We start from the raw sequence: 20,807 nt of genomic DNA, 5'->3' as shown, positions 1-20,807 counted from the left end.
AGCTCTCTATAGGTCATTCACTAGGTCCCCCCGTGTGGTTCTGGGATTTTTGCTCACCGTTCTTGTTATAATTTGGACGCCACAGGGTGAGGAGGGAGTTGAAAGTCCGTGTTGCCCAACAACAGCCCCAAAACATCACTGCTGTAGAGGAAATCTGCATGGAAGAATGGGCCAAAATACCAGCAAAGTGTGTGAAAAGCTTGTGAAGAGTTACAGAAAACATTTGGCCTCTGTTATTGTCAACAAAGGGTACATAACAAAGTATTGAGGTGAACTTTTGGTATTGATTGACCACATACAGTACTTATTTTCCACGATGATTTGCAAATAAATTCTTTTAAAAAATCAAACAATGTGATTTTCTTTTTTTTCCACATTCTGTCTCTCATGGTTGAGGTTTACCCATGTTGACAATTACAGGCCTCTCTAATATTTTCAAGCGGGAGAACTTGCACAATTAGTGGTTGACTAAAAACTTATTTGCTCCACTGTATATGAGCACTTCAGACCTGAAATAAATTTCAGTCTATGCCTGTACTGAATACATCCCTTACTTTACCAGGCGCCATTGTCCTGTTATATGTACTGAATAAGAAAATGTCTCAAAACCTTTGACCAAGGGTGTAGTAGTGCTCTAGTACCAGCAATTATGTATTTTAACACTGTAGCCAAAGAAAGATTGTTCACTGACACAGCTGTTGTTGCCTGAATTCTCAATGGCCCTTAAACTGCTGTCTTATACAGCATTAGCTAAATGGCGCCATTACAGCACTTCCTTTTCCCAGTTGCAGAACACTTGCTACCCCTGAAAGAAACTGAGCCAGCAGAGAGAACATTGCCTAAAAACTGTTGGTTTTCACAATCACTGTAGTAAGATTTATTCAGCAGTTTGGACTTAATAAACCATGGAACTTGTGAGTGCAGTTTTAGAATGTGTATTTACAGATAGTTAATCGTTCCTAGCAGATTTTTTTTTCTTGCAAAAATAGAGTAAATGTTTTGGCCGATTTAGGTTTCTGACATTGTCAATCCATTGGTTGTCACTGAACGATTATTCTCTGTTGACAAATCAATTGCTTTCGAGACAAGATAGCTGCTTGCGGAATATGGAATTAAAATAAAATCCAGATTTTTTTGGTAGCAAGAAGCATGGCACAGCACTTGTTGCATTGATTCTTAATAAAACATTTTATTATAAGTAGTGCTATCAAATTAATCACTTTAATGGGCGGTAATTAATTTACTAAATTAATCCCGTTAAAATATTTGATGCAATTAACGCATGCACGGAATGACCCGTTCATGTATTGCCTCAAACAGTTTCCAATGACGCCATTTTAGCACATTGAGAGCGAAAAGGCGGAGAAATGCGAGTGGACACAGGCGTTCATTGGACCGCACCTTTAAGTGGCATAAGCTTTCGCAACTCTTTCACAACAAAAATAACTATTGTGGTGAGCAACGTGGGGAAAAATGGCAGGAGACAATCTTTTTCTTACTACGCTTAATTGAACACAACGCAGAACATATACCATTTGCAGCCACCACTGACAGTCATGGTTGACCAACTTCCCATCATGCATTTGGGCGGAACAGTAAGTCACTACAGTATCATTTAGTTCAAGCACAACAAAAAATAATATTCCTATCTCTCAAAAAAATAATGTTCACAAAAAGAAAAGTGCTCAATGCAAAGAGAACTGGCATTCCCAATCAAAATACCTATGCAAAATACACATAAAACCTACTCAGACTTTTGCCTTGGCTGGATCTCTAAATAATTTACAACTCGCTATTGACACCTTGTGGTGTATTTCAATCTCTACCTTACGTAGTTAAAGACACTGTGGCAGAACGGCAGGGAGCCCATGTTACGTCCCGCTCGGCGATGTCAACAATGGTGCGCTATTAGTTTATTTTTTTGACTGAAAATTTAACAAATTTTATTCAAACGAAAACATTAAGAGGGGTTTTAATATAAAATTACTATAACTTGTACTCAAATTTTTAAGAGGGGTTTTAATATAAAATTACTATAACTTGTACTCAAATTTATATTTTAAGAACTACAAGACTTTCTATCCGTGGATCCATTTAATAAAGAAAGAATATTAATAATGTTAATGCCATCTTGTGAATTTATTGTTATAATAAACAGATACAGTACTTATGTACATTATGTTGAATGTTTATGTCCGTCTTGTGTCTTTCCATTCCAACGATAATTTACAGAAAAATATGGCATATTTTACTGATGGTTTGAATTGCGATTATTACAATTAATTAATTTTTAAGCTGTGATTAACTCGATTAAAAATTTTAATAGTTTGACAGCCCAAGTTATGAGTTTACCAGACCTTTACAACAATACAATTGTAGGAAGGCCTATTGACTCTTTATTGCTTACAGCTACTCAAGGTGAAAATCCAGTAATTGTGACTTTAGGCTTAAACCTTTACCCCTGTGGCATTTTCTAGTTTGCTGGAAATGGAAACCTGCCATTGGGCATCATCATGAAAGCAATTCCAAGGCGTTTGGATGGTGCTCTGGGGTGAAACAACAGTAACCCAACCCCTCCTTTTCCACCTGTCTGTGTTCTTTCTGAGAGTCAAGCAAAATGGAAATAAGGTGAGTGAATATTTTGTTTGTGTGTGTGTGCCCGTGTAGGTGTGTGCACGTGTGTGTGTCCAGCTGCTCTCCTGGCCATGGTGGTCATTAATGAGGAGTACCAAGAAGCAGAGCATGACACACACCAGCTGGATGTGCAGATACCTCCGCTGAGAGAGGAGTGCTGTGCCAATGAGTCAGGCGGCTATAAAGGAAAAGAAGCACTTATTTACAATGCATATGGTTAGGTTGGTTCATCCAACGTGCCCTGGAAAACTGTGAAGGCAGGTCTCTGATTGCCGTGTACTGTAATCTTAAGAACATTTGCAACTGGTATTATGAAATAATATTTTGCTTCAGGGTTACCCAAGAAGTTTTGATGCATAATTTATATCTTTTTTTCAATTATGAAAGAGTGATGGAAATGCTACAGCTTTGAGAAAGACATGATCTTCTCATCATCACCAACATACAAGCTCATGCGTGAAGCTCAGTGAAGCGTTGGGCTTGCATGGCCCTTCTGCATGAAATGTAAGGAACAATACAAACAAATTGGGAAGAGGAACCTTCCTAACACAATATTATGCAAAAGCCCCTTCCAAGTTTTTAACTGGCCGTATCATATCTAGACCTAAACCCCGTAGAATTTGACATTTTAGTTGCTTATGTGTATTCAGTAACCTTGGGGTGAAAGCCTGAAAAACAATTACCCTGGAGAGGAGGGTCCATCGGGATGTCAAATCTTGGATTCAGGAGGAGCAGTGTGGTTTTCGTCCGGGCTGTGGAACAGTGGACTAGTTCTACACCCTCAGAAGGGTCTTCGAGGGGGCATGGGAGTTCGCCCAACCGGTCTAGATGTGTTTTGTGGATTTGGAGAAGGCATTCAACTGTGTCCCTCAATGAGTCCTGATGGGGGTGCTTCTGGAGTACGGGGTACCGAGCCCCCTGGTAAGGGCTGTTCAGTCTCTGTACGACCGGGACCAGAGTTTGGTCCGCCAAGGTTGCCCTTTGTCACTGATTCTGTTCATAACTATCATGGACAGAATTTCTAGGCGCAGCCGAATCGATGAGGGGTCCAGTTTGGTGGCCTCTGCTTTTTGCAGATGATGTGGTCCTGTTGGCTTCATCAAGCCGTCATCTCCAACTCTCACTGGAGTGGTTCGCAGCCGAGTGTGGAGTGGTTGGGATGAAGATCAGCACCTCCAAATTCGAGACCATGGTCATCAGTTGGAAAAGGGTGGCGGGCCCTCTCCGGGTTGGGGATGAGATCCTGCCTCAAATGGAGGAGTTCGAATATCTTTGGGTCTTGTTCATGAGTGAGAGTAGAAAGGAGCAGCAGCTCGACAGGTGGATCGGTGCAGCGTCTGCAATGATGCAGACTCTGTACCGGCCCGTAGTGGTAAAGAGGGAGCTGAGCCATAAGGAAAAGCTCTCAATTTACCAGTCAATCTATGTTCCTTCCCTAACCTATGGTCACCAGCTGTGGGTCGTGACCGAAAGAACAAGATCCCGGATACAAGCCCCCAAAATGAATTTCCTCCCCAGGGTGTCCGGCCTCTCCCTTGGTGAGAAGCTCCGTCCTCTGCGAAGGACCAAGGGTCGAGCCGCTGCTCCTCCGCGTTGAGAGGATGCAGCTGACGTGGTTCGGGCATCTGGTTCGGATGCTTACAGGCTTGTATCATAAGCGGGAGGCCGAGGTGATGACCCAGGCCATACTGGAGAGACTATTTCTCTCTGCTGGCTTGGGAAAGAGTTTCAGGTTGAAGTGGCTGGGGAGAGGGAAGTCTGGGCTTCCCTGCTAAAGCTGCTGTCCCAGCGACCTGACCCTGGATTAAGCGGTAAATAATGGATCAATGGATGAAATTAGGCACTCTTATTCAAAGAGAGCAATGGATACTTCTGTTTTTGTATGACTGTCAATAATACTTTAGCTCAAGGGGCGGGCTACTCACATTGCATCAGTGATATTGCTGACACAAGGTAAGAAGTGTCCAGGATGTCCAAAAAAATTATATTCGAGTAATTGGAGAGGATTTATAGCACTTTCTTTAAAACTTTATACTGCCCAAAATTCTTTACAGTCTCACATTTACACATTCCCATACCATTCGATCAGGGGTGGGCAAACAATTCCAGAGAGGGGCGCAGTGGATGTGGGTTTCTGTTCCAACCCATCAAGGGGAAACCTTTTCAACAATATGGTGTCTTGCAAGCGCAATCAGTTGATTGCAGTCAGATGCTTCTTGTTTCAGCAGAACCCTCATTGGTTAAACTATCTGTGCTGGATCAGTTGGAACAAAGACCAGGACCCACTACAGATTAAAATAATTTGAATATGACAGCCAAGATAGAGACTGGGATTGCTTATCCTTACTGGACAACCCACTCTACCAACTGTGCTACGGCTGCCCCAGTAGGTGAACTGTAGTTGCCATGGCAATGACAGGGATTCTGTCCTTATCATAAGTGTAACAGCCACATAATTCCGGCGCTGTATCTTGCCGCATGTCTTGCATGTGACTTGTTGAATTGTTTGGTGCTCCCCCTATATTGCATTGGTGACAAATACTATAGCATGTGTGCACGCCTCAACATAGTGGAGCAGGTAATGTAGTTGATAAGTCTTTGCAATTTTTTATACGTCAAGATGACCACCCGAGGACTGGTAATATTAGTATTTGTGTGTGTATGTACTGGTATTTTCTAATGAGACAGACCAAAGCTTTCTGATTATATCCAAAGGAAATGTTCTTTATTTTTTTTCTCCCTTTTCTTCCATGCTCAATTTGCTCATGCTTCTTTAAAACATTCTAACTTAAAATTCTTCCTAGTTTGCTTAGCTATTCCTGTTATGTGGGATCTGCTCCATTACTACATTCTCAAAAAAAATAACATTATTTTATATTTGTAGCTGACTGAAAAATATGGAGGAATAATGGAGTGACATTTCCACCTTGAGCAATATTTATTCACACTATGGGTTAGATGCATAGAGTGACAAAGGGTGTTTGGATAGAAAAAAATGTATTCAAATTTACTGGGTATTTTTCTAAGTATATATTTATTCTTCTCTCATTTTGTATTACATGCCTAAGCCACTTAATCCCTTCTCTCACTCTTAGCCTTGCCCAGCTGGCTGATATGAGACAATAGAGCATTCTATCATGGTTTTTGGAAAAGGCTAAACACCAGCAAAAGAGCAATAGTCACTGGCCAAATGTGACCCATCTACCTTTAGCTAGTCAATTATTGTCAGACAAACCAAAGTCTTTCATCAGTTCCAGTGTCTTACTTTTAGTTCTTTATTATAGTAGTCATTTGGACTGGTGTTGAACTGCATTGCATCATTGCTTCTCAGGAGAGCCTCAGCTTCTGGCATTAATGGGGCTAGCGACATGACTTATCAGGAGTACCTTTCCTCAAGCACAATTATGTTTTCTTTAAGGAATTTGGAATATACTGTTGTTGGGAAACGCATGTACAGAATGCATAAACAGATTTTAAGGGGCGGGGGGGGGGGGGGGGGGGGGGGGGGGAGACCAGGCCAACCCGGTGGCTGAAAAGTGTCATTGCACGTAATTGACCTTCCTACATATATATAAAAGTTGTAAAGCAATAAAACTGCAACAAAAATGAATTAAATGAACCAAAAAAACATATATTTTTTAATGGGTCGAAATAATTTTTTGAGCACCTTAGACAGTCATTTGCTTTGCATATAATGAAAAAACAAACAAACAAACAAACAAACAATATATATATATATATATATATAATCAACATTACTTCAATCAAAAAGTTGCTTCAATCAAATAAAAACTTGACTTAAACCCCCCCCCCCAAAAAAAAAAAAAAAAAAAATCAAAGAAAAATAGCTTTGACATGCTGTTTTTTGAGTTTATTAAATTTATTTATATTTATTATTTATTTTATAATTTATTTTTGCATTCACTTTTTTTTTTTGATGAAGTAACTTCTTTTGGCTGAAAATATATATTTTAATTGAAGCAACTTTTTTGTTTTTTTATTAAAGCAACATTTTATTGATTGAATAATAAAGACGCAAATCTACCTCCATATTGCTCCGCCCAGGGGATACAATTTTTGACTGGGGTAACTACATTGGCATGACACCGGATTGGCATGACACAGGCGGGCGTACCAAATTCAATGGATGACGATGTTGGCGAAAAGTATTGCCTAAGCAGCCTGATTTAGAATTCCCCTCAAGAATGATGGGAAACAAAAAACGCTCATTGTCAACGTATTAGTATATTCATGTGAGTTAATTTTATTGCTGACACTGCGTTTTGGGGTCATCAACATGTTGTGCCCCCCCTGCCCCAAAAGTCAAACTCTGTCTATGACAGAATGAAACCCATCCTGAAAGTATCTTCTCAGTTGTCCTGGTTGAATAACTAAATTAGTAAATAACAAAACTAAACCCTACCCTGGCATGGATTTAGTGAATTTCTACGCTGCTGCCAACTATGATTGGAATACTTGATAAAACAAATTAGGCTACACCCTTGACAATGCATAGTAAAAACTAAGCTATGTTTATATTTTAAAACAACATAAGGATAAGCAGTGTTGAAAATGATTGGATGGAACTATTGACATATTGTTGGTTCATTTTGCTTGGTGACCAATGATTGTGAAGTGGCTTTCAGATTCAATCGTTTGCATTTTATTTTTACTGGTTTCCCCACCTGTTAGTGCCAACAGAGTGCAGAAAGTAGTGGCTGATGCTTCTGCCATCTGTATCACTCAACAGAGGCCTATTTAGGGCACCAAGGTCTGGAAGTTTAAATAAAGTGTGCATGAAATTAATCTTCTGATGCAAACGAGACCCTGAGTTGTTGTGTATTATTTTTATGCCAAAGGAAGGGATCTATGGAAAACACCAATGCTATAAAAACAGAGGTCAAACTGAAGAATGTGGATGAAGATGGAAGCTAACAAAGCTAAGTAAAATATATATTCTTCAATATTGTATTGTATTGTATTGTGCAGTGATTGTAGGTTTTAGGATTCCTGTCTGACAACTCATACACACACACACACCCCATCCATTTGTGTTCTTGTATCCTAAGTGCAGGTAACCTGCTGCTCCTTTTAAATCAACTGAGAACATTCAAAGTGCAATGCAGCTGCACTCATTCTCCAATGTTGCCTCCTATCTATTCAAAAATGCATCACTGGACTTCTATTGTTCACCTAAATGGCACATGAGATGACCGTATAGGTGAGAGGAATGACAGGTGGAAATGAAGAAAAAAGATTGAAGGGATGGGAGTAGCAATGAAAGATTTATGACAGGCGTTGATCACAAGGGGCTGGCTTTTTCAGCCCATTATCAACCAAATCGGCCCCTCTGAGATGTAGCTGAGATTGACTCTCACGTCTGTAGCCTCTTACTAGATCAATGCTCTCTGCCATCACCATTCATAATCTGACCCGCACATAGCTCAGACCTCTACTTGCCTTTTATTTACTTCCCAATCCTCCTCCTCAAACCAACCTATAGTCTAGACGGTCAACAGTAGACGCATCCAGTCCAAATACCATGTTAATTTCGAAATGTTGTGCACAGTTCGACGACCAAAGGGAAGGTTTATGGATGTAGTTAAAGAGGACATGAATGAAGGTAGTTAATGTGAGATCAGATGATGCAGAGGACAGGGTGAGATGGAGATTACTGATTTGCTGTGGTGAAAAACAAAGGAAAAGAAGAAATTTGACATACTTATAATATTTACAGCACATTAAAACTCATGTTAAAATGGAATCAGTACATTTGTTTGATGAATCCCAAATTAAGATGAGATGATTTCCATAAATTTGTGCTAATTAAAATGCTTCAATTATGGTATTCTTTTAATGATAAGCAGCAATTTTCTTGAACATTTACACATTTTTATTACTAATATAAGTGTCCGCGAGTGTTCTTAGATGGGTTTGATCTCTGTAGGCCTCCATTTAGTGCGGAAAATTAATTAGAAACTCCAAAAATTAGCATAGAAAATCCCTGATTGTGGAGGCGACAGTACCGTATTTTGGTCAAAAGACTGGTCTCCTGCGATTTTTAATGTTGCAGTTGGCTTTCAAACTTTCATGTACAGTGGTACCTCGACCTCTCCTCGACCTCCTGGCACCTCAACATAAGATCCTTTTGACCTCTAGCAGCATCTAGACATATGACGACTAGGGTTGTTCCGATCATGTGTTTTTTTGCTCCCAATCCGATCCCGATCGTTTTAGTTTGAGTATCTGCCGATCCCGATAATTCCCGATCCGATTGCTTTTTTTTGCTCCCGATTCAATTCCAATCATTCCCGATAATTTTCCCCGATTATATACATTTTGGCAATGCATTAAGCAAAAAATAAATACAACTCGGACGAATATATACATTCATCATAAAGTACATTCAATATGCAGTCCTGTATTTGTTTATTATGACAATAAATCCTCAAGATGGCATTTACATTATTAACATTCTTTCTGTGAGAGGGATCCACGGATAGAAAGACTTGTGACTTTGTATATTGTGACTAAATATTGCCATCTAGTGTATTTGTTGAGCTTTCAGTAAATTATACTGTAGGCATGCCCAAATGCATGATGGGAAGTGGAACCATGACTGTGCGGAGTGCTACCAATGGGTATATCTTCTTTGCGTTGGGAAATAACATGAGGTGTTAAGAAAAAGATCAATTGCTACCTTGCTTCCCCACATTGCTTCCCATGATATTTCTAATCACAGGGAGAAGGATTGTAAGGCTCTAGTCAATTAAAAAAAGGTTCCAAAGGCCGCCAAAATTCACTCTACTCATTTTACGCTACCTTTTATCTCTCAATATAGGTAAAACGGCACCATTACAGATTGAGCGCGCCAATGCGTGAGTGGATCGTGCAGCGCATGCATTAAATTTATTTACAATTTAAATTTATTAACGTGATACATTTAAAAAAAAAATAATTATCACCTTTATCGGGATAAATTTGATAACCCTACTTTAAGCCTAAACTAAAGACTCTGGATGAGTGTAACTTATTATGTCTGTAACGTTAAATACAATTAGAAAACGATTTAATTAAAAAAAATACATATATATATTATTAAAAAAAGGCATGGCCGATATTTTTTTGCAGATTCTGATACTTTGAAAATGAAGTGATCGCACCTGATCGATTGGGACATCTCTAATGACGACATGCTCAAAATATGACGATTTACAACAATGTCGCAATTTAATTTTTTTCCGCAAGACTGCAGCACGGCAGATTATCTTGTTAGTGAAGGGAATAGTATCTTTTCTCGTGTTTACCGATCAACTGTTTGTATTACTCTAACACACCCAATATAAATAAATAGCACTTATACCATAGTTTAAGAAAAACAAGCAGTTTACATGGAATAAGAAATACATGACGCCCTTTTTATCACGGAAGCCTAACATGTGAGTCATGCAGCTGACTGACCAAGATTGACGCTGACTACCAGGTGATAGGCAAGACATCTACAAGCCCACGTTTCCATGTCAGTTCTTCCGGATAGTCCAGATCATATGGCGGGACGTCCTGTCCCAACACAAGGAACACCGGAGAGCGCCCGATATCCAACTGATAACACGACTGATAAGACTCCAAGCGCCCCTTTGACGCTGAGACGGACAAAATCTCCCACTGCGGTTGCCCCAGGAACAGTAACTCGGCAACTGTGACGCACGATCTAAACAGCCCAGACTGCGATTGAAGATTATCCTAAACACACCCTTCTTCCTTGCCTGGTATACCAGACTCACCGCTGTTCCAGCGTTTGATTCTGGTGACCGTCCGGCGGATCAAATTCCGAGGGCGGAGTAAGCCACAGCAAACAGACAGCGGAGTGGACCAATCAGCGACGAGCAGACGTGACATTGTTAAAGCGAAAAGTAATTTGTGTGAGCGGAGAATGTAGAAGTTTATTCAACATGGCTAGCGCGAGCCATGTTGACTGTTGTCAGTGACTTTTTTCGATGTGTTTTTGGTAATTTAAAACTGGTTTTACCGCGGATTGGAACATATTCTCCCGTTCGCCATCTGTGTTGTTGTAGAGACAACTTTCGGCACGCAAGAGTGACGTTACTCGTTAAAAATATGTCACGCAAATAAACAAATCTGATTGGACGATTGATTTTATACCTTGCTCGAGAGGCCGTTAATGGGCTGGGTCTCAGACTATTTCTCACAGTGTTTGAAAAATACAGGGAGAATAGTCTGGCTGTGCCAGTGCGGGTCAAGTGGTTTGGCTGGCGTGATTCCGGCAATCTGGCTAAAGGGTCAGATTCCTTCATGAGAGAAATCAACATGGGTCCCAAAAAGGTTAGTGCAAGTGGTGAAAAAGGGAAAAAGGTGAAGCTTACTCTTGAAATCAAGATGGAAATGATGGAGTATGTCTCCGATCTCGACAGTCCTCCTCAGACCTCTGTCGGCCAGTTTTTATGACATTTAGTATTATTGTAACGTCGGCAAGGAAGTCGCCAGCTTCGTCAGGTTTATAATCTGCTATTTCAAAACTTGTGCAACAAACCCCGGCTACGGTCCTCCGTAGCTGAAGACAACAACAATAGAACAAGAAAAGTGAAAATCTTCTGCATCTCTCTCACTCTCTTGGCAGTCTGTTCAGGAACAGCGCGCAAAACACAACCACCACATTAGAACCTGATTTGTTAGATTACGCGTATTCTTATTTATTTTCTTATTTCGATTTGTATTTATAATTTATTTGTTTTGCTATGTGTAATTGTACCTGCGGTATTTATGAAGGATTTAGCGTAGGTTTTTGGACTGTGGAAAGAATTAATTGAATTATAATGGAATCTTATGGGAAAATCCAGCTCGACATTCGACCATTTTGACTTACAACCTAGGTCCTCGAATGAATTGAATTTGTATTTAGAGATACCACTGTACATGATTTCATGTACAAATTTAAATGTGTTGTGATGATACATTATGGCTTTGAGTACTCCACAACAAGACGCTGGATTTAAAAAAAATGTACAATTTTCCTAAGGGATTTATTTCGGCTGGATTTTCATACTGTAAACGGTGATGGAAATGTGATTGCATTAACCCTTTATGCTGTCCGTTTACTGTTACTACATTACAGCTGCACCTCTAAGGAAAGTATCTTTTATCTGCCATTCAGTTGTGTTGTGTTCATGTTGCACAAACTCGAGCAATGCCGGCCCATACACTAGCTAGTATTAACTATTTTGCGCTGTACGGCTTATAGGCCACATGGTGATTATTTATTTATCTTGGTCTACTTTTGCTGTCACAAAATACCATGATTTTACACATACAGGGTTGGACAAAAGAATGGAAACATTTTAAAAATCAACAAAAACTTAATTTATATGGTGTAGGTCTGCTTTTTTTACAGCTTCAATTCTCCGAGGTATTGATTCATACAACTTGCGAATTGTTTCCAAAGGAATTTTAAGCCTTTTTTCAGTTAGAATACCCACTAACTATTTTAGAGACGATGGCGGTGAAAATCGACGTCTTAATTGAATCTATAAAACTGACCATAAATGCTCTATAGTGTTGAAGTCTGGGGATTGTGCAAGCCATATGAGATGCTCAACTATATTAGAATGATCCTCATGCTGTTCTTTAACAATTAAGTTAAATGATTATGATACCAAATCTGAGGTGTTTCCATTATTTTTGTCCAACCCCTGTATATGGCGGAAAACACTCAGGTGACTTGAAGTTCCGCTCTGAGACCAATTTGGCCAAATTTCAAAATTGTCCGATATGCATGTGTGATACATCATTGAAAAGCTTAAAATCTCAATTTCCTTTTTTTTTTTTTTTTTTTTTTTTTTTTAATTTTAAACAGCAAAACCCTATTTGGAGGTTAGAGCATGTGGGAGCAGAATTACAGATGCTGTGACTTTAACGAGATATTATTGCGTACTTACCTTGTTTTGATCCAAAATCTCCATGTAGCATGTATCACTGAGTGTCAAGACACAGCTGTGAATGGCCACAGCTGGATTTTTTGGGGGATTTTATGGGTGAAACGTAATATAACAAGGGTCGCAATGCAGAAATCGCAGACATCAAGGAGTGGTCGAGGTTTTCTTTTTCGTATATTTACCCTTTTAAACTTTTTTTTTTTCATTTTACTTTGTTTGGATCGATTATTTATCATCTAACATATCGGAGAAAATGTGACAGTAACAAAAAACATACAATGAAGCGATAGTTATGATGTAGATATCTGACTTTTTTACGGACGCCATTTTTTTTTCATTGCGATGTAATATGTTTAAAAATTTAAAATATGCGAGTGAATAATTTTTAAAAATTGTTTTTGATTTAAACAACATATTACACATTATTTATTTGAAGCTAAAATGACATTTTGAATAATATAATTACTTCTTTTTATGGCTAGGTTGAAACAAAAGCGGTTGCGCGACGTCTGTAAACAGGGATTTTCAGGGTAAAACGGACTGATTAAAAATAGTTTGGAGGCTTAGTGCACCATGAATCTGCTATGGCAGCATATAGACATATTGTTCTATCGAACACAATTCTTTTGGCTTAAAATACAGCAGTTTATTTTAAAGAGGGATGCAAGTGCAGAAACTGTTTTTTCAGTCTGGTCTGTGTTTTTCGCCATGTATATTTTTTTAACTTCCATTGCATCCTCTTACGTTTCTTTGCCAGTCACCATCATCCTTTTTTTCTCCATCTGTTTATCTGCCTCCTTTCTGAAACCCTTGAGGGCTCTTATGGCAGTTCATCCCACCTTGCACATGTCCCCCAACCACCCCCCACTTCTTTCGCCACTCTCCAGCCCTTCCAGAACCAGGGAATGCATCTGAGGTGGACCAGGTTAATACTCTGGCAGTTTGAGATATGCTTCTGACATTTCAATCTGGCATCTGTTTTATCACAGCTGATTTAAGGAACGGAAGGAATAGTAGTATGGAGGGATAGGGTGAAGGAGGGCAGCCTACTCATAAGATGGTATATACTGGAAATTGTGGAACACGTTAGTAATGGCAAAAGAACATGTTGGCAGTTGCATGTTAATACAATTCTCTGAATGGAAGCATATGGCCATGACGCCCCCAAGTGGCAGGCTAATGAACTATTGTAGCGCTGATAGACTGCAGCAATGCAACAAATTGAAACAGCATTTGTTATTGCAGTAGAGTGAAATGAGTTAGAATAAAGCAGAAATGTGTGAGTACAGCAATAGGGCCATCTGTATTCTGCTTGGTTCAAACATGACCTTTGCGAGGATTAATAAAAAATCTAATAGAAATAATAAAAAAGAGGTAATGAGAATGTTGGATGCGGAGCCAATTACAAGAGAAATGAGGTGGAGATTGTAGTGTGAAGGAAATAGCAAGTGACAGAGGGAGGACAAAGGCAGAGCAGGGATACTAATGAAGCCTAGACTGTGTGCGTGTAATACACACCGAGTTTGGAGAGGGTGCACTTAAGGTGGTAGTAGTTAAAATTCCAAGGGCCAATGACATGGGCTTCTAGAAAATAATATTTTATATGTGCCGCAGAGATATGGTGGGGCACATTCAAGACTTTTGTAAGGGCCCAAAATTCCTGTAACTGCACACAACCTGGGAATATAACTGTTTTAATGTAAGAGACAATATAAACGATTAATTAAAAGTGCTGCCACACAACTACTTTTCAGTAAACTTCACTGATTACTCGGAGACTTTAAATGCTCAAGCATGCTGCATTATTTGTACCTTTTTCGGCTATGCCACTATCACACTAATGGTCACTTTTAACTGCATTAAGACTGCATCACTTGAATAAGTGCCTTTGGATTACAATTACTGTCACAATTTATTCCTTCATTATTATTTATTTTCGTGATCCTTTTATTCAGTGCCTTCAATTTACCTTCATTCTTACTATCAAGGTTCACCACTGCAAATTGACAGTACTTAGATTAAGATTGTGAGTCAGCCTTGATTTGCTTTTAATTCTTCGTGCGCTCTTCCACTAACTATACAACTAAAACATTATAAATAATATAAGTTTAATAATAATATAAGGGTTCCGGTGCCGGGATTGGCGATGCGGCGGCGTAGGGTTGGTCGCCAACGGGCTTACACTCATAAGAGATTCACACGATTACTGGGTTCTAGATCACAGAACTGATTTGTGTACACTCTACCCCTTTCAATCACTTAGCTTATAGTCTTATAGACACCCCCACCCCCATTCTCCTCTTTCACTGGCCAATTGGCCCCCACATGGTGTAAACCGGAAATACATCTCGCTGACGATAGCACCAGCATATTAGTAACTAGTTTAGATGTTCAATGTATTTCTTGTTGTTTATGTGTTTCTTTTCTTTCTTCTCTTGTATTTCTTTTCTTCTGTCCTCCCATGATCCCTTCCTGTTCACTGCTTTGTCATAATAAAAAGGTATTTTGAAGGATCACAATGGGAGTATGTCAGACTCTCCATGTGAAACATTAAAACTGTTCAGAATCCGGGCACTTAGACTTCCATTCTCTGTGTCAAACAGCTGAACAGGACAGGTTTAAAAAAAAATATATAAATAAATAAATAAATAAATAATATAAGTTTTAATGCATGTTTCTCTTTTCCTCTCTGAATGTATTAAGATGTACTATATTTGCCATTCATTTACAACAAACGTGATTCCTACGAACATGTTATTTGATCAAATACTTCAATAGTACAGTCAAGGGTGTAGATTTGGTTTCAACATTGGTAGGGAAGATACTGTATAACAGCATAACCTGCATGTACACTTTTTGCTCGGGATGGGACATCAATAAGATCAAACAGATTGGGGGAACGGGGGTCAGCGCTACATTTCTCACGAATATGAACCTAATTAAATGATATGCTAAATCAGGGGTGCTCATTTTGTTGATCACGATCGACCAATCGATTGCAACGCTAGTGTATGTTGTGTTCTGTGTGCAACATGAGGTTATACAGCACCTGTCTCTCTCTAAGCAGCTTCTTGCTCACGTTTTTCCGCTTCTGTAGTTTCCAGCAGAGTTCACTATAAAGTACATTTCTCCCAGTATAATTAACGTCAACAGTAGAAAACACAAACAGAAGGATACTTCTCTCTAAGCAGCTTCCTACTTGAGTTTTGCAGGTTAGCAAGTTCACACAGTTTAATGTTATGCTAACTCTGATGCATGTCGGACTTTCAGTAGCAAAATTAGTTATGTGTTTCCCACCTCCACAACATTGGCATCTTTTAAATTACTTACAGTGGCTGCTGCTGGCCCAACAAAACATCAGCCAATCCAACGTGCTTTTGAGGGGGGAAAAATGAACTGGCACATTCAGGAAGTCAAAAAGGGTAAAAGTAAGTTTGAACATAATGAAAATAATTCACTTGATTATGGTAGGGTCAATTCTATCCTTACAGGATATTGGAATACAATATAAATTACCTGTATGAGTGAATTTATTATTATATAATGCATAAAAGGTTGCTTAAAGGTTGGTGTGGACAAGTTGAGCATCCTGAAAAGTTGGTAGTGTTATGTCCCTACCGTCCCCATGCAAACCTGCGCCCTTGAGTACGCATGCAGCTATGGCAACATGTATCCATTACAAATTTTCAATGCTGTTGTAATGTCCGCATCCATCTCTTCAAGCATCCATCACCAAACACCCCTCCAGCTCTACGACAACCCATTCATCCACCAATGCTTCCTTCCTTTGCCTCTTCTGTACCCCCTCCCTTTGGTGTATGCCAGTGGGAGTGGTCTGCCTTGATCTGCTCTCAGAACAAACAGGCTGGTAAACATCATGAAACATTTAGAGGAGGCAGAGCAGCCTTCTCTCTAATTCACACTGGCAAGCCAGAGTTGCAAAACAGCGGCTGGTCCCAAAGCTCACACCCGCAGATGAGTGATATATATAGAGTAAATGCAGTCTACGTACAAAAAAATTAAATATTGAAATTGTTAACCTCTTAACTCGTTGGCTGCCAGTGCCAGCAGTAGACTTCCAATTCATTTAGATTATGTGAGCTGGCAGTGAATGATCATGCATAGTCCTCACATTCTAAATGAATGGCTTTCAATGGCAGCCAATGAGTTTATGACGCTTTGGCATGGCATTATACCCCTTAGTTTGAACTACAAAATTAGATTAAGATGTATGTGTGACAGTTTTGTGGGAACAGGTTGTTTTTGGTTAACCAGATTATAGAATTTGTAATCCAGGCGCTTTCCATCATAAAGTACTTTTACTCTGGGCTGAGCAAATCCTATGTTTAAATCCACCATCAAACACTCCAAAAAAGATATGGTATACTGTACATTATTTGTTTTAAGTGATTATACATACAGTGGTGCAAATAAGTGGCTAGGCCACTCCAGGACCTTGAAATTCTTCTTATGAAGCCACTCCTTTGTTGCCCTGGCTGTGTGTTTGGGATCATTGTCAAGATGAAAGACCCAGCCACGTCTCATCTCCAATGCCCTTGCTGATGGAAGGAGATTTTCACTCAAAATCTCTCGATACATGGCCTGATTCATTATTTCCTTTACACAGATCAGTCGTCCTGGTCCCTTTGTAGAAAAACAGCCCCAAAGCATGATGTGCCCCCCCCCCCCCCCCCACCCAATTGCTTCACAGTTGGTATGGTGTTCTTCGGATGCAATTCAGTATGCGTTTTCCTCCAAACACTAGAACCTGTGTTTCTACCAAAAAGTTCTATTTTGGTTTCATATGACCATAACACATTCTCTCAGTCCTCTTCTGGATCATCTAAATGCTCTCTAGCGAACCGCAGACGGGCCTGGACGTGTACTGGCTTCAGCAGGGGGACATGTCTGGCAGTGCAGGATTTGAGTCCCTGGCGGCGCATTGTGTTACTGATAGTAGCCTTTGTTACTGTGGTCTCAGCTCTCAGTAGGTCATTCACTAGGTCCCCCCGTGTGGTTCTGGGATTTTTACTCATCGTTCTTGTTATCATTTTGACGCCACGGGGTGAGATCTTGCATGGAGCCCCAGATCGAGGGAGATTATCAGTGGTCTTGTATGTCTTCCATTTTCTAATAATTGCTCCCACAGTTGATTTGTTTACACCAAGCGTTTTACCTATTGCATATTCAGTCTTCCCAGCCTGGTGCAGGTCTACAATTTTGTCTCTGATGTCCTTTGGTCTTGGCCATAGTGGAGTTTGGTGTGTGACTGACTGAGGTTGTGGACAGGTGTCTTTTATACCGATAATGAGTTAAAACAAAGTGCATTTAATACAGATAACGAGTAGAGCCTCGTTAGAAGAAATTAGACCTTTTTGACAGCCAGAAATCTTGCTTGTTTGTAGGTGACCAAATACATATTTTCAACTGTAATTTGGAAATAGATTCTTTAAAAATCAAACAATGTGATTTTCTCTTTTTCTTTTCCACATTCTGTCTCTTATGGTTGAGGTTTACCCATGTTGACAATTACAGGCCTCTCTAATCTTTTCAAGTAGGAGAACTTGCACAATTGGTGGTTGATTAAATACTTATTTGCCCCACTATACATACATACACACACACACCCGCACACACACAAACATACATACATATATACATACATACTGCACACACACAAACATACATACATATATACATACATACTGTACATACATACATAGACACATACATATAAAATGTCACATTGCTACAAACTTTATCATGAGAATAAATGTACAAATCAAATCGTCTAACCTGTTTCTTTCTGGAGAAAAACACTCCTCCTGAAAGGTTCTCTCCTACACGGGAGTTGCAGCAGCCTGCTTTATGCTCATATATAGTTATTTGTGAATTTGGATTACCTCCGAGGCTGGTTAAATGGAGCAGAGCTGCTTTAGGATCTAACCTGCATGTAAACACGTTATCTCAAATGTTCCTTCTCCCCCATGTATGGAGGTATTTATGTCAAAATGTGATTTCCCAAAGAAATGTTCTCCAGCATGTTTTCTGAAGTTAATTAGGTCCGAGGAGGTTATGTTTTCGGTGTCGTTTGTCTGTCCTGTCAGCAGGATGATTTTGGAAAGAGGGATGGCGCATGGCAGTGGAAGAACCAGTTAGATTTTAAGTGGTTCAGAATCCCTGGTGGTTTTTCATTGTTGAGTAGTCGATTGGCCTTGGCATTAGTTTGTGAGCGTACATTTCTTGTTATTCAACATTTTCTCCTCCAAGTCAATATGTTGATTACCTTGAAAAAAAATGTTTTCTTTGGCTTGATTGAATGTTGGACAGCAGCCTGTTTTTGCCTCTCTTTTCTTCACTTTACATCTGAGGTAAATATGGACAGGAATCTCATCAGCAATGATTCATCAAGCAGTCCCTTCTTTTTGTTTCATAAAATATCACATGTAAAACAATTTATCTGTGCAACGCCAAACCTGAGAAAGACCTTCATTTCAAAGGCAAAACATAATTTGAGATACAACTACAGTGGGGCAAATAAGTATTTCGTCAACCACTAATTGTGCAAGTTCTCCCACTTGAAAATATTAGAGAGGCCTGTAATTGTCAACATGGGTAAACCTCAACCATGAGAGACAGAAAGTGGAAAAAAAAACAGAAAATCACATTGTTTGATTTTTAAATAACTTATTTGCAAATCATGGTGGAAAATAAATATTTGGTCAATACCAAAAGTTCATCTCAATACTTTGTTATGTACCCTTTGTTGGCAATAACGGAGGCCAAACGTTTTCTGTAACTCTTCACAAGCTTTTCACACACTGCTGCTGGTATTTTGGCCCATTCCTCCATGAAAATCTCCTCTAGAGCAGTGATGTTTTGGGGCTGTCGTTGGGCAACACGGACTTTCAACTCCCTCTGCAGATTTTCTATGGGGTTAAGACCTGGAGACTGGCTAGGCCACCCCAGGACCTTGAAATGCTTCTTACTAAGCACTCCTTTGTTGCCCTGGCTGGGTGTTTGGGATCATTGCCATGCTGAAAGACCCAGCCACGTCTCATCTTCAATGCCCTTGCTGATGGAAGGAGATTTTCACTCAAAATCTCTCGATACATGGCCCCATTCATTCTTTCCTTTACACAGATCAGTCGTCCTTGGTCCCTTTGCAGAAAAAACACCCCCAAAGCATTATGTTTTCACCCCCATTCTTCACAGTGGGTATGGTGCAATTCAGTATTCATTTTCCTCCAAACAAGAGAACCTGTGCTACTACTAAAAAGTTCTATTTTGGTTTCATCTGACCATAACACATTCTCCCAGTCCTCTTCTGGATCATCCAAATGCTCTCTAGCGAACCGCAGACGGGCCTGGACGTGTACTTTCTTCAGCAGGGGGACACATCTGGCAGTGCTGGATTTGAGTCCCTGGCGGCGCATTGTGTTACTGATAGTAGCCTTTGTTACTGTGGTCTCAGCTCTCTGTAGGTCATTCACTAGGTCGCCCCGTGTGGTTCTGGGATTTTTTTGCTCCCAGTTCCTCTTATCATTTTGTCACCACGTGGTGAGGAGGGGGTTGAAAGTCCGTGTTGGCCAACGACAGCCCCCAAACATCACTGCTCTAGAGGAGATCTGCATGGAGGAATGGGCCAAAATACTAGCAACAGTGTGTGAAAAGCTTGTGAAGAGTTACAGAAAATGTTTGGCCTCCGTTATTGCCAACAAAGGGTACATAACAAAGTATTGAGATGAACTTTTGGTATTGACCAAATACTTATTTTCCACCATGATTTGCAAAATAATTCTTTAAAAATCAAACAATGTGATTTTCTGTGTTTTTTTTTTTTTGTTTTTCCACATTCTCTCTCATGGTTGAGGTTTACCCATGTTGACAATTACTGGCCTCTCTATTATTTTCAAGTGGGAGAACTTGCACAATTAGTGGTTGACTAAATACTTATTTGCCCCACTGTATATGTAATTACAAGTATGATCATAGAACGAATTATGCCTATTTCACGTCTCAAGACACAAATGTACTAAATTATAGCAAATATAACCATATGCCAGGTTATGACTATAATATAAAAGTAACACATATTGAACAAATTCTTTAAAGACACAGAACCAGCATGACACATGATGTGACTGTCATCGGAGCATTGCAGCACTGGTGTGTGGGCTTTGGGTGTGAAGCCACAGCTCTGCAGCTACTTACACAGCAATC

The 20,807-nt window shown here is 39.7% G+C and overlaps 1 protein-coding gene across 1 annotated transcript in view; it reads left to right on the top strand.

Annotated features, from left to right (window-relative positions):
• The window catches only part of col16a1 (collagen, type XVI, alpha 1), a 158,553-nt gene that overhangs the window by 33,407 nt on the left and 104,339 nt on the right, over positions 1-20,807 (top strand). Inside the window, exons 4-5 of the mRNA XM_057827320.1 lie at positions 2,478-2,628; positions 7,494-7,855. The gene's annotated coding sequence lies outside the window, so the exon portion shown is untranslated. The remainder of the gene's footprint in view (positions 1-2,477; positions 2,629-7,493; positions 7,856-20,807) is intronic.

The sequence above is a fragment of the Corythoichthys intestinalis genome, chromosome 22 (assembly GCF_030265065.1).
Source record: "Corythoichthys intestinalis isolate RoL2023-P3 chromosome 22, ASM3026506v1, whole genome shotgun sequence".
Taxonomy (NCBI): domain Eukaryota; kingdom Metazoa; phylum Chordata; class Actinopteri; order Syngnathiformes; family Syngnathidae; genus Corythoichthys; species Corythoichthys intestinalis.
The sequence above is the reverse complement of the archived record's forward strand: the minus strand, read 5'-3'. Positions and strand labels throughout refer to the sequence as shown.